This window comes from Dendrobates tinctorius, unplaced genomic scaffold (genome assembly GCF_039654945.1).
Source record: "Dendrobates tinctorius isolate UK_male_01 unplaced genomic scaffold, ASM3965494v1 ptg000114l, whole genome shotgun sequence".
In the NCBI taxonomy this organism is placed as follows: domain Eukaryota; kingdom Metazoa; phylum Chordata; class Amphibia; order Anura; family Dendrobatidae; genus Dendrobates; species Dendrobates tinctorius.
Window position 1 is genome coordinate 9,528,431 of NW_027361782.1, and position 15,012 is coordinate 9,543,442.

Sequence of the window (15,012 nt, forward strand, 5' to 3'; positions counted from 1 at the left end):
CTGCACCCTATTTATACACTCAGAAACAGGTGGCTGCCTCCATTCTGTCCATTTGTGAGCTTGCTTTCACGAGGTGTGTTGGTGTTCTTTGTGCAACATGGCAGAGGGTCTGAGATTCAATACAACTGAGCAGGTTCTCTTCAACTGGCTTTTGTCACGGCGCTTTGGGCAACCATACCCAGTGATAGTGGATCCGTGGAGGAGGAGACGCATGTGGGTCCATCCACTTTTGAGACAACGACTCACAAGAGGTCATTTTCACCGCCTCTATTCTTCTCTGCGGGAGCATCCAGAGAAATTTTACCAGTACTGTCGCATGAGCATTTCCACATTTGATCGCCTCTTGGAGACAGTGCGCCCTGGGATCACCTTTCAGGACACAAGGATGCGCAAAGCGATATCTGCAGAGGAGCGACTTCTACTCACAATACGGTATGTACTACACAACCACATTCTCTATGTTCATAATGTGTGGGCTAAAGTATGTTTTTTTTTCCTTCTTGGACTAAGTTTAATGCCCTCATCTTACTCCAGATATGTTTCAACTTACACACCAGAATGTTAGCTCTAATATGTACTGCATATCACTTAGTCATTGTGCAACCAAATATGTGTGTGTTATTCTATCTCAATTCCTACCAAGTTTGGTCGGCATGTAACTGATGTTTTTGGACTTTATGCATTCTAAAATTATCAATTTCTGTCGTTCTTCAGCTTCCTGTCCACTGGCCTGTCTTATACCGCCCTCCACCATGAGTTTCTCATTGGAAGATCAACCATTTCAGGCATAGTGAGGTCAACATGTAGTGAAATATGGTCAAGACTACATCAACTCCTCATGCCCGAGCCCAGGATGGAAGACAGGTTGAGGATATCAAGGGACTTTGAGGAGGAATGCCAGTTTCCAAATTGTATTGGGGCCCTGGATGGCAAACATATCCGGGTGCGTAAGCCGCCGAACTCTGGCTCCCAATTCTTCAATTATAAACAATACTTTTCTGTTGTATTGTGGGCTCTGGTAGACCCTCAATACAAGTTTATAATTGTTGACATTGGGGCCTATGGAAGGACGGGAGACTCTAGAGTCTTCAATACTTCCATAATGGGTCGGCGGCTACGCACCAACCAGTTGGATCTACCACCACCACGCCAGCTACCAGGCTCCCCTGAAGAATCAGTCCCTTATGTCCTTGTGGCAGATGAGGCGTTTCAGTTATCGCGCAATGTCATGAGGCCATATCCCTGGCGCAACCTTGACCACTGGCGCAGAATTTTTAACTTGCGCCTATCACGTGCTAGGCGACTGGTGGAGTGTTCCTTTGGGATTCTTTGTGCCAAATGGCGGGTACTCCAGTCTGCCATTCAGTTGAGTGAACAGAAAGTTAATGAAGTTGTGAAATCCTGTGTGGTTCTGCATAACTTCACCAGGATACATGATTGTTCCTCCTCTGATGGTGTTGTGCGTAGGCCGGACAATGTGCGCAGGGTGAGACCACCTATGAACCCTCAATGTAGACCGCTCTCTGGCCTCAAAGTGCGTGATATTTTCACTAATTACTTTATCTCACCTGAGGGGGCAACTTCTTGGCAAGAGCATGCTGTGTCTATGTTATAATTTGTTTCTTTAAAGTGTGTCTAAATATATATTACTCAACCCCTTATGATTCTATGACTGTTTCATTGCATTAGTTAGTGTATGTTAGTATGTTGACAGGGTTTTTGAGAAATCACACAGAGACTTTATCTATAGTAGACAAATTTTTAGTTTTGCCTTTTTTTTTGTTTCTTAAAGGCAAACATAATATTGCCATATGAACATTTTGGCAATGGGCAAAATGGCCCTTTTTGCCTTCTTAAAGTTTTTTGAAAAGTAACATTATATAACATAACCCAAAATAACATTAGGCAACAACATTGCTGCATGAGAATATTTAAATACAAAGGAAAAAAATAGGTGAGCTCAGCAACAAAATTAATGCTAAAAGATAACACTCACATTTCTTCAGAATGTTTTACAATCCTAGAAATATTCCACCATGACAGGCAAGGCTACCTCACGGCTTTCAGACAGATATTACCTGTCTGTAGAACAGAGAATATTTAACCATGCTATACTGGAAAGGATAAAAAAACAAAACTCATTTGTTAAGACATAGAGAGAGCATGATATTCTGAAGGCTGGTCGCCTTGATTTGTTACTATAGATTGCTATCAAAAAAGGTGACTACTTCACTAAGGCCAGCACGCCTTTCCTAGGCATTAGCAAGTGAGTATTGTATTTTCATCCTTTGACTTTACAGTATAGCGCGTTTAAATCTTCTCTTTTGTACACACATGTAATATCTGTCTGAAAGGCGTGAGGTAGCCTTGCCTGTCATGATGGATTCTTAATATGATTGGAAAACATTGTTAAAAAATTAGAATGTTAAATTTTGTAACAAAGTTTGTTGATGGAGAACACCTGTTTTTTGCTTTGAATTTGGAGCACCGGTGAAACCGCACTGGACATCTACGGCCATCAGACTTATAAATCCTTATAGGTTGGGGAAGGGGAACGTGGAAGAGCAGCCTGTGGGTGCTGCTGGACACTGTGGCCAACATCGCCCTGTGTGGGGCCATACTGTTGCCCATGATGTGGGAATTGTACTGCCTCCTGGGACTGTTGGGGATACTGGCCAGAGTAATAATGGGGAGGGGCATCTTGTTGGCTGTGGTAGGCACGTGGCTCATACCCACCAAGATAGCCAGATCGTCCCCAACCAGGTTGGGACCAGCCTCCAACACTGGGTGGGTACAAGTGGCCATATTGGTGGGGTTGGCTAGAGGCTGACATTTGTGGCTGCTGAATAGAAGGTTGGGTAGTGGGAAGAAGGGGGTGAGGTGTAGGCCCACGTATTAGAGGATGTTCGGACCCTGCTTGAGCAAGCATCTGTGTGGATGGTCTCATGCGCATTAGATTTCTGGGGGAAAGCTGCCACCTCTCCAGATATTCGAAAAGCTCATATGGGGTATTGGGGGGGGGGGGGTGCTTGCATCAAGCAGGATCTGAAAACATCCCCTAATACGGAGCCTGACCTCACGGGTAAGGGCATGGAGATAAAGGGTGAGGCTACGTGAGTAGGCCTCCTCCCCATCATCTGTAGTTACTCTTGATAAATAATTTAGCACCCCTGTGTCCACATTGGTCCTGCTCTCTTGAACAGTGACCTGGCGCCTTCTTCGTGTTCACCGGGATGTAACAGCAGCCTGTGGGGATCCCCTGATATGGCCAGTTGGGCTGCTGCTCAAGTTGCCTGGCTCTTCCAGGATGGGTGATGGGGCAGCAGCAGACCGTCCTGGTGGTGTTGTGTGTTGGGCAGCCAATGGGTTCTCCTGTGAAGCCTCATCTTCTGCCATCCTTCTTGTAGGGGGAGAAGATGGTCCAGCCACCTCATCCCCTACAGGATCAATTATGGGCTCTGTCTCTGAGGCCGTTACTCGATCCGTAAGGTTGGATTGAGTTCTGTTATGAAATTGAACAGAGGCAAAAATACATCAATATTTTTGGCCCTGTAAAGTATTTGTGTAATGTGGTGTGAGGTATCTACTTACGGTCTCAGATCCAGAATTGGGGTGAGGAAGGAGAGCTGGTCATAATAGATGTATTTCCTTTTGACGTATCCCGCATCCCCACTCCTGGACCGCTGCTGGCGTTCCCGGCGGTATTGGTCCCGGATGCTTCACCAGTAGAATTGAGCGAAACGGGTCGAAAAAATTCAAAAGTCGCCGACTTTTGGCAAAGTCGGGTTTCATGAAACGAAACCCGACCCTAGGATGAGGTCGGCCACGAGGTCGGCGACTTACGCGCCAAAGTCGCGTTTCAAAAGTTTGTTTTGCGCTCTTTTTCAGCCAATCAGGATCCACGGACACTGTGGGAAACGTGATGACATAGGCACGGGTCACCACCATCTTTCAGAAGGGCATGCAAGTGATTGGCTTGCTTTGGTGGGCGTCACAGGGGGTATAAAAGGGCGTGCACGCCGACCGCCATCTTACTTCTGCCGATCTTAGTATAGGAAGAGGTTGCTGCTGATTCTGTAGGGAGAGCGTTAGGCAGGGAAGAAGACAAAAAAACTGCTTCTGCTGCTAGCGATTTGGCCTGCACAACACACCAGTCACTGTGTGTGCAGTGCAAGGGGAGGCTATATAGTGGTGTATCAGTGGTGTTGGTTGTTGGGCTGCCTTTTAAGGCTTCCTGACAGGCTGGCATTGCTGTTTACCCACTGCTCCGCAAACTGCTTTTTTAAAAGCAATCCCAATTTTTTTTTTTTGTCCTGCTGAGAAGAAAAAAAAACTGCTTCTGCTGCTAGCAATTTGGCCTGCACAACACACCAGTCACTGTGTGTGCAGTGCAAGGGGAGGCTATATAGTGGTGTATCAGTGGTGTTGGTTGTTGGGCTGCCTTTTAAGGCTTCCTGACAGGCTGGCATTGCTGTTTACCCACTGCTCCGCAAACTGATTTTTTAAAAGCAATCCAATCTCCCTTATCCTCTAGTCACTTTTGTCACAGCTGTGCCATCGAGCCTGTCAAATAGCGCTCAGATATTCATTGGGCCTCACACAATCCAAAAGTGTTCAGTGTCCAAAAGTGTGTGCAGAGATTCAAAATCTCCCTTATCCTCTAGTCACTTTTGTCACAGCAGTGCCATCGAGCCTGTCACATAGCGCTCAGATATCAGTGGGCCTCACACAATCCAAAAGTGTCCAGTGTCCAAAAGTGTGTGCAGAGATTCAAAATCTCCCTTATCCTCTAGTCACTTTTGTCACAGCTGTGCCATCGAGCCTGTCACATAGCGCTCAGATATTCATTGGGCCTCACACAATCCTAAAGTGTCCAGTGTCCAAAAGTGTGTGCAGAGATTCAAAATCTCCCTTATCCTCTAGTCACTTTTGTCACAGCTGTGCCATCGAGCCTGTCACATAGCGCTCAGATATCAGTGGGCCTCACACAATCCAAAAGTGTCCACTGTCCACAAGTGTGTGCAGAAATTCAAAATCTCCCTTATCCTCTAGTCACTTTTGTCACAGCTGTGCCATCGAGCCTGTCACATAGCGCTCAGATATCAGTGGGCCTCACACAATCCAAAAGTGTCCACTGTCCACAAGTGTGTGCAGAAATTCAAAATCTCCCTTATCCTCTAGTCACTTTTGTCACAGCTGTGCCATCGAGCCTGTAACATAGAGCTCAGATATCAGTGGGACTCACAAAATCCAAAAGTGTCCAGTGTCCAAAAGTGTGTGCAGAGATTCAAAATCTCCCTTATCCTCTAGTCACTTTTGTCACAGCTGTGCCATCGAGCCTGTCACATAGCGCTCAGATATCAGTGGGCCTCACACAATCCAAAAGTGTCCAGTGTCCAAAAGCGTGTGCAGAGATTCAAAATCTCCCTTATCCTCTAGTCACTTTTGTCACAGCTGTGCCATCGAGCCTGTCACATAGCGCTCAGATATCAGTGGGCCTCACACAATCCAGAAGTGTCCAGTGTCCAAAAGCGTGTGCAGAGATTCAAAATCTCCCTTATCCTCCAGTCACCTTTGTCACAGCTGTGCCATCGAGCCTGTCACATAGCGCTCAGATATCAGTGGGCCTCACACAATCCAAAAGTGTCCAGTGTCCAAAAGTGTGTGCAGAGATTCAAAATCTCCCTTATCCTCTAGTCACTTTTGTCACAGCTGTGCCATCGAGCCTGTCACATAGCGCTCAGATATCAGTGGGCCTCACACAATCCAAAAGTGTCCACTGTCCACAATTGTGTGCAGAAATTCAAAATCTCCCTTATCCTCTAGTCACTTTTGTCACAGCTGTGCCATCGAGCCTGTCACATAGCGCTCAGATATCAGTGGGCCTCACACAATCCAAAAGTGCCACTGTCCACAAGTGTGTGCAGAAATTCAAAATCTCCCTTATTCTCTAGTCACTTTTGTCACAGCAGTGCCATCGAGCCTGTCACATAGCGCTCAGATATCAGTGGGCCTCACACAATCCAAAAGTGTCCAGTGTCCAAAAGTGTGTGCAGAGATTCAAAATCTCCCTTATCCTCTAGTCACTTTTGTCACAGCTGTGCCATCGATCCTGTCACATAGCGCTCAGATATTCATTTGGGCCTCACACAATCCAAAAGTGTCCAGTGTCCAAAAGTGTGTGCAGAGATTCAAAATCTCCCTTATCCTCTAGTCACTTTTGTCACAGCTGTGCCATCGAGCCTGTCACATAGCGCTCAGATATCAGTGGGCTTCACACAATCCAAAAGTGTCCACTGTCCACAAGTGTGTGCAGAAATTCAAAATCTCCCTTATCCTCTAGTCACTTTTGTCACAGCTGTGCCATCGAGCCTGTCACATAGCGCTCAGATATCAGTGGGCCTCACACAATCCAAAAGTGTCCACTGTCCACAAGTGTGTGCAGAAATTCAAAATCTCCCTTATCCTCTAGTCAATTTTGTCACAGCTGTGCCATCGAGCCTGTCACATAGCGCTCAGATATCAGTGGGCCTCACACAATCCAAAAGTGTCCAATGTCCAAAAGTGTGTGCAGAGATTCAAAATCTCCCTTATCCTCTAGTCACTTTTGTCACAGCTGTGCCATCGAGCCTGTCACATAGCGCTCAGATATCAGTGGGCCTCACACAATCCAAAAGTGTCCACTGTCCACAAGTGTGTGCAGAAATTCAAAATCTCCCTTATCCTCTAGTCACTTTTGTCACAGCTGTGCCATCGAGCCTGTCACATAGCGCTCAGATATCAGTGGGCCTCACACAATCCAAAAGTGTCCACTGTCCACAAGTGTGTGCAGAAATTCAAAATCTCCCTTATCCTCTAGTCACTTTTGTCACAGCAGTGCCATCGAGCCTGTCACATAGCGCTCAGATATCAGTGGGCCTCACACAATCCAAAAGTGTCCAGTGTCCAAAAGTGTGTGCAGAAATTCAAAATCTCCCCTGTCCTATAGACACCTTGTACCTTGTTTTACATTACTATATAGTTTGTTGGATTTTGTCTACATTTCTACCAAAAATGAGGAAGGCTGGTGGAAGAGGCCGTCGAATTGGGCGGTGGTTGGCAGCTGGTAATGATGGTGTTGGTGGTGGATCTGATGGTAGTGGCAAGAGCAAAATAGGACCGAATGCAGGAGGTGCTGACCCTGCGTCATCGTCTGGCTACATAAGGCCTCGAACGCTTAGTTTTCTAGGAGTTGGCAAACCGCTTTTAAAGCCAGAGCATCAGGAAAAAGTTTTGTCTTACATTGCTGACTCAGCCTCCAGCTCTATCGCCTCCTCTTCTTCAGTTGTAAAAAGTAAAAGCACTGAGTCGTCATTGGAGGCTCATGTTCATGAACCACACCTTTCCTTGTGTCCTTTACCCCAACCAAGATTGAAGGATGACGCAGGCCATACTACTGATTACTCCATGGAGCTGTTTTCACATACCATGCCTGGATTATCAAGTGAAATGGTGAATTACCCAGGCCAAGATGAATCTGACATGGAGTGCACTGATGCACAGCCGCTGATGGATGATTCTGCTGGTACATTCACTCAGAGCACTACATTGTCCTCGCAGTGTACAGAGCCAGATTCTGACCCTGATGAGACTCAGGTGCCCCTTCCCGCACACTATACCACCATACACGGTGACACAGAGGAAGGTGCACATGACATAGAAGAGGAGGTGATGGATGACCCAGTTGTTGACCCAGATTGGCATCCATTGGGGGAAGAGGGTGCTGCTTCCAATAGCTCAGATGAGGAGCATCCACAGCAGACATCGACATCGCAACAGCTGTTATCTGGCAGGCCCGGAGCACTCCAAAGACAGGTTCCAAACATCAAAAGAGTTGCTGGACAGCTTGTCCAGAGGGTCAAAAGATCACAGCGTGCTAGGCCGCAAAATGTCTGCCAAAGTAGGAAGAGTGCAGTGTGGCACTTTTTTGAACAAAATCCTCATGATCAGGCCAAGGTTATCTGTAAGAAGTGCGCAAAGACCTTTAGCCGAGGGAAAAATCTGAAAAATTTGAATACCAGTTGCATGCTTAGACATTTAACCAGCATGCACTTGCAAGCGTGGACACAACACCAAACCTCAAGTGCCACATGTGCAACTGATCACAACGAAGGTAGTCAGCAACGCTACATTGTTTCCCCCACTGTAAGCCCACCGGTTAGCACAGCAGCAAATGTTGAGGTGTCATTGCAAGACCACAGCAGTCAGGGAATCCCACTGTTATATCAACGAAAGACTGATTCTAGGCCATCAGAAAGAACACCAACTCCATCACCATTATCAACCCTCTCTCAGTCCGCCCTGTCCACCGCTACTTCCACCATATGCAGCTCTCAAGTCCAGCTCACCCTCCCAGACACTATGAGTAGGTCAAGAAAGTACTCAGTCTCTCATCCGCGTACAGTGGGTTTGAACGCCCACATTGCCAAACTAATCTCGTTTGAGATGATGCCCTTTCGGTTGGTGGAAAGCACAGCTTTCCGCGAACTCATGGCCTATGCAGTACCACGCTATGACCTACCCAGTCGCCACTTCTTCTCTCGCAAAGCCATCCCAGCCCTCCACCATCAAGTGAAAGACCGCATTGTCCATGCACTCAAGCAGTCAGTGAGCGGAAAGGTGCACCTCACAACTGATGCATGGTCCAGTCGGCATGGCCAGGGCCGTTACGTGTCCATCACTGTGCACTGGGTTAATGTGGTGGATGCAGGGTCCACAGGGGACAGCGGTGGTGGGACAGTGCTGCCTAGCCCACGGTATAGGAAACAGTTGGCTGTAGGCGTTCGACCCTCCTCCTCCTCCTCCTCCTCCAGAAGCGAAAGCTCGTCCACAGAGCGCAGTCGTACGAGCACTCCATCTGCAGCTGCCACTGTTGCACACGATGTGTCCCCCTATCGAGCAGCTAGTGGAAAGCGTCAGCAGGCTGTGTTGCAGATGATGTGTTTGGGCGACAGACACACCGCCGAGGTGCTGGCCGAGTACTTGAAGCGACAAACTGAGTCATGGCTGGGCAGTGTACATCTTGAGGCAGGCAAGGTAGTTAGTGATAACGGCCGTAATTTTGTGGCAGCCATAGCCCTTTCAAAACTCAGCCACATACCTTGCTTGGCTCACACCTTGAACCTGGTGGTGCAGTGCTTCCTCAAAAATTATCCGGAGTTAACAGCCCTGCTCCAGAAGGTGCGAAGACTGTGCGCGCACATCCGCCGGTCGCCTGTACACTCCGTTCGTATGCAGAAGCTGCAGCGATTGCTCCACCTTCCCAACCACCGCCTCATTATCGACATTGCAACAAGGTGGAACTCCACCCTGCACATGGTGGAGCGGCTGTGCGAGCAGAGGCAGGCCATAATGCATTTGTGGGAGGATACACAGCCAGGCACTTTGAGAGCAGACATGGAGTTGACAGGTGTGCAGTGGTCGAAGCTGAAAGACCTTTGTAAAGTCCTTCAGTGTTTTGAGGAATGCACACGGCTGGTAAGCGCAGACGACGCCATCCTAAGCATGAGCATCCCACTTATGCGTCTGCTCATGCAAACTTTGACGCACCTTAAGGAGCAGGCGTCTGCAGCCAATGTTGATGAGGAGGAAGAGGAGGAGGGAATCCTTGATGACATTCAGCCATTGTCTGCTCAGGGACCTCTCCTGGACGAGGTGGAGGAAGAAGAGGAGGAGGAGGAGGATGATGGGGATGATTACTTAGGGGAGGAGGATGCATCTCGTGGGGCAAGTGAAAATGTTGGCGTGGCAAGGTCTGGTACAGGGTTTGTGCGTGACTGGAGGGATGTGGATTTGCCAGAAAGTGCTCCTCTACCCAGCACTCGCAGTGCATCATTGACACCGGGAACATTGGCCCACATGTCAGAATATGCCTTGCGGATCCTAAAAAGGGACCCCCGCATTGCCAAAATGATGAACGATGACGACTACTGGTTGGCCAGAATCCTGGATCCACGCTATAAAGGCAAATTACAAAACATCATGCCACAGGAGAACCTTGACCTAATATTGGCTAATAAACAAGCAACTCTGGTAAATCGGTTGCTTGAGGCATTCCCAGCACACAGCAGCGGTGATGGTTCTCACACGAGCCGTACGGGCCGGGGGCAGCTTGGCAGAGGTGTTCGTGGTGCACACAGCAGAAGTGGCGTTGGAGACAGGGGTTTCATGACAATGTTGTGGACTGATTTTTCAAATACCACTCACACAACTGGTAATACTGCATCGATGGAAAGTGACAGGAGACAGCAGTTGTCAACTATGGTTACAAACTACTTTTCCTCCCATATCGATGTTCTCCCACACAGGTCATTCCCCTTTGACTATTGGGCCGCTAAACTGGACACCTGGCCTGAATTGGCCCAATATGCCTTACAGGAGCTCGCTTGCCCAGCTGCAAGTGTGCTATCGGAAAGAGTCTTCAGTGCAGCTGGATCAATCCTGACAGAAAAAAGGACCCATCTGTCAACCCAAAATGTGGATGATCTAACCTTCATTAAAATGAACCACGCATGGGTTTCCAAGGATTTTGTCCCACCTTCCCCTGATGACACATAGGGTGACAGAAAAATGGCTTGCTTTGGTCCACCTCTTCCTGGTACTTCACCTATTTCGCCTTTTGCATCAGCTGAATGTCCAACATCAACATATGCCACTTTCTAAAACTCCCTAACTGTGCTGCCTCCCCCCCCATGGCCGGGGTCACCACCTACCGCACGACACCGTGCGAGTGCCGTTGCCCTGGACAGGTGGGTAGGCCGACTCTTGGGCACGGGCACTGGCACAGGGTCCCTCATAGTGCAATCAAGTGTCTCTGACGGTGGTCGTGCACACCCGCCGTCAGACACACCGCTGTACTATGAGGGGCCCAGTGCCAGTACCGACGCCCACGAGTGGGCCCCCCTTGCTTGGGCAGGGCCCCAGCATTTGCAATCTTTACCTCTCCCTGCTCCTCCGCTGTGTAATCTGGGCCGTCAAATCCATACTGTGCCTGACACCGTCTGAGCCTGCCTCCTGAGACATATATTTTGAATGTGTACGCTATCCATACATGTTATCCAGGGATACGGTACCCTTTCTAACCTTTGTGCAATCACGTGCAATCCATACTGGGCCTAACACCGTCTGAGCCTGCCTCCTGAGACATATATTTTGAATGTGTACGCTATCCATACATGTTATCCAGGGATACGGTACCCTTTCTTACCTTTGTGCAATCACGTGCAATCCATACTGGGCCTAACACCGTCTGAGCCTGCCTCATGCTGTATAGACATATATTTTGAATGTGTACGCTATCCATACATGTTATCCAGGGATACGGTACCCTTTCTAACCTTTGTGCAATCACGTGCAATCCATACTGGGCCTAACACCGTCTGAGCCTGCCTCCTGAGACATATATTTTGAATGTGTACGCTATCCATACATGTTATCCGGGGATACGGTACCCTTTCTAACCTTTGTGCAATTACGTGCAATCCATACTGGGCCTAACACCGTCTGAGCCTGCCTCATGCTGTATAGACATATATTTTGAATGTGTACGCTATCCATACATGTTATCCAGGGATACGGTACCCTTTCTAACCTTTGTGCAATCATGTGCAATCCATACTGGGCCTAACACCGTCTGAGCCTGCCTCATGCTGTATAGACATATATTTTGAATGTGTACGCTATCCATACATGTTATCCAGGGATACGGTACCCTTTCTAACCTTTGTGCAATCACGTGCAATCCATACTGGGCCTAACACCGTCTGAGCCTGCCTCATGCTGTATAGACATATATTTTGAATGTGTACGCTATCCATACATGTTATCCAGGGATACGGTACCCTTTCTAACCTTTGTGCAATCACGTGCAATCCATACTGGGCCTAACACCGTCTGAGCCTGCCTCCTGAGACATATATTTTGAATGTGTATGCTATCCATACATGTTATCCGGGGATACGGTACCCTCTCTAACCTTTGTGCAATCACGTGCAATCCATACTGGGCCTAACACCGTCTGAGCCTGCCTCCTGAGACATATATTTTGAATGTGTACGCTATCCATACATGTTATCCGGGGATACGGTACCCTTTCTAACCTTTGTGCAATCACGTGCAATCCATACTGGGCCTAACACCATCTGAGCCTGCCTCATGCTGTATAGACATATATTTTGAATGTGTACGCTATCCATACATGTTATCCGGGGATACGGTACCCTTTCTAACCTTTGTGCAATCACGTGCAATCCATACTGGGCCTAACACCGTCTGAGCCTGCCTCATGCTGTATAGACATATATTTTGAATGTGTACGCTATCCATACATGTTATCTGGGGATACGGTACCCTTTCTCACCTTTGTGCAATCACGTGTAATCCATACTGGGCGTGAGAACGGCTGGCGAGCTGTTAAGCAAGCTACAGCACCTGTCCAGACAAGTACAGGGATTCCCTAGCGAGGAGACTTATTTGATTGTTTTCAATGTTGGGACAGCAATTTTTGGGGAGCACTATACTCTGGAGAATGATAGATGGGGCCCACCATACACTGGAACATTCCAAAGGTGGACATCAGACACTGGAGCAGCATTTACAGGGCCCATTATGCACTAGAGCATTAGAAATGGGGCCCATTATGCTTGGAGCATTATTTGGGCCCATAAGACAGTGGAGCTTCATCCATGGGGACCAACATATACTGTAGCATTATGTGGAGCTCATCATATACTGTTTCAAACATTATATGGGACCAATGATTCTGTATGGAGAAATAGATGGGCCTCGTCATGAGATGTAAAAAGTGAGGTATTTTTCATTGTACTATACCGCTATTTCTCTGCCGTATCGGAGCATGATGAGTTGTGGTATGTGTTAAAGGGGCGCTCTTTCGCCCAGGGCACATGAAAACCTGCAGCCAGCCCTCCCCCCCCCACAACTTTAGCCAAATAACCCCCATTTTTCAGTGCGTAACTTGTATTATGAAGTTAATTAAGGTTGACAGGCTTAAGAAAGAAGAATTGATGCTTTTGGCATTCAAATGGGCACTGTAGGTGTGTTTCCTGTCCTCCTCTCACTGCCGACTTTTATTCCCCATTGACTTACATTGGGTTTCGTGTTTCGGGACGACCCCGACTTTTCCCTATAATCGGACGATCTTGCTCGACCCGACTTATGGAAAAGTCTGGTTTCACGAAACGAAACGCGACCCTAAAAAACCAAAAGTCGCTCAACTCTATTCACCAGCGTTTCATCACATCTTCCACTGCAATGTGACAGGAAATATTGTCAAATTCACATATTTGATAGGTCACATTTGCTACCAGTAGTCTAGGCATGGGGCCTTCAGGGGTGTGCTTTCTACCCATGGTGGCATATCTAATTGGGCAGATACACAGGGTCTCTTTAGCTACACTTAATAATTGGTTTGTCTAGGAGGATGAGGAGCTTGTGGCCTTACCCCAAATTATGGCTGTGTGAATCCACGTGTCACATCCAAATCTAACGGCCTCATGAGGCAAAAAGTACATGCAAAGGAAGGGGGGGTGCTGATTCTATATTCCTTTTTTGTTGTGCGCTAAGGTCACTCATGTTTTGCCTTGTACTTACGAATTTTATGCTGCTCCTCACGTGGTCGGTCACCAAAGTCATGGTACATCTGGCGACAGATGCGCCTCCATGACGCCTCCTTTCTTGCCCGGTTTGCATAATTGGCATCGCGTTGGTCCCAGATTTCGGGACGCTCCTGCACCAGGACAATGAGCATCTCCACATTAATGTAAGTGGACGCCATGCTGCTGCTGTACTCCATGGAGGCGTACTTCCGGGATGTCTGGAGCGCTTTTTGAGCTCATTTGCATGTCTAGGCTTCCTGATGATGGATTGGCCCATTTCCTGTCACCAGCCAAAAGACCTGGGTATTGCTCGCAGGTCACACGTCAGGTCCGTGTGTAATCCGTATTTTTTGCGCACCCATAGACTTGCATTGGCGTACTACGGCCGTACTACGCTGACAATCGCAGCATGCTGCGATTGGCACGGAGCGTAGAATACGGATGAGAAATATACGGCTGGTGCGAGTGACCCCATAGAGAATCATTTGTCCATGTGTAATGCGTGCTTTTAGCGCCTCTCACTCGGCCGTATTCCTCGCCAGTGTGACCCCGGCCTAACTGTGAACATCTGAAGCCGCTTGCAGAGATCTGCAACTGACACCTCTGGTGGGGAGTGTGCGGATTGTGAGCAGCTTGTGTGCTTCCTGTGAGCAGTTTGTGTGCAGCATGTGCGCGTCTTGTGGGCAGCTTGTGCGCGACTTGTGCATGCCTTGTGCGCGGCTTGTGTGCGACTTGTGCATGCCTTGTGCGCGGCTTGTGTGCGGGTTGTATGCGACTTGTGTGCGGCTTATGCACAGCTTGTGTGCAGTTTGTGCACAGCTTGTGCACGGCTTATGCGTGGCTTGTTTGTGGCCTGTGCACGGCTTCTGCGTGGCTTGCATGCAGCTTGTGTGCAGATTGTGTGTGACTTGTGAGCGGTTTGTACACGGCTTGTGCGTGGCTTCTGCATGGCTACATATGCTCGTTTTCTGGGATTCGTGTGTTCTGGTGTCTGGATTCAGTGCAGATAAGACTCATGCTTGAATCTCCGCCAATGCCATGAGCAGCTGCTGTGAAATATGCGATGACGATTTTCTTGCTCGAAGGTTTAAATTAACTGCACTGAAGTAATGACATCCAAATTGGTGACGATTCCTAAGGGCACAAGATACAAAAAACGTAATATATTACTGGGAGATAAATTGATCTTGTCATGAAAATTTATGAGGTGTAAAATATGGCGCAATTTACACAAAAATCTTTAAAATGGCTCACGATAGCAGAGACTTTCATCATTTCAAGGGAATATACAGTAATATTAATACAATAGATGAGAGGATGAGACTGTGTAAGGGGATTAAGGAATGTGCTTCTCTTTGTT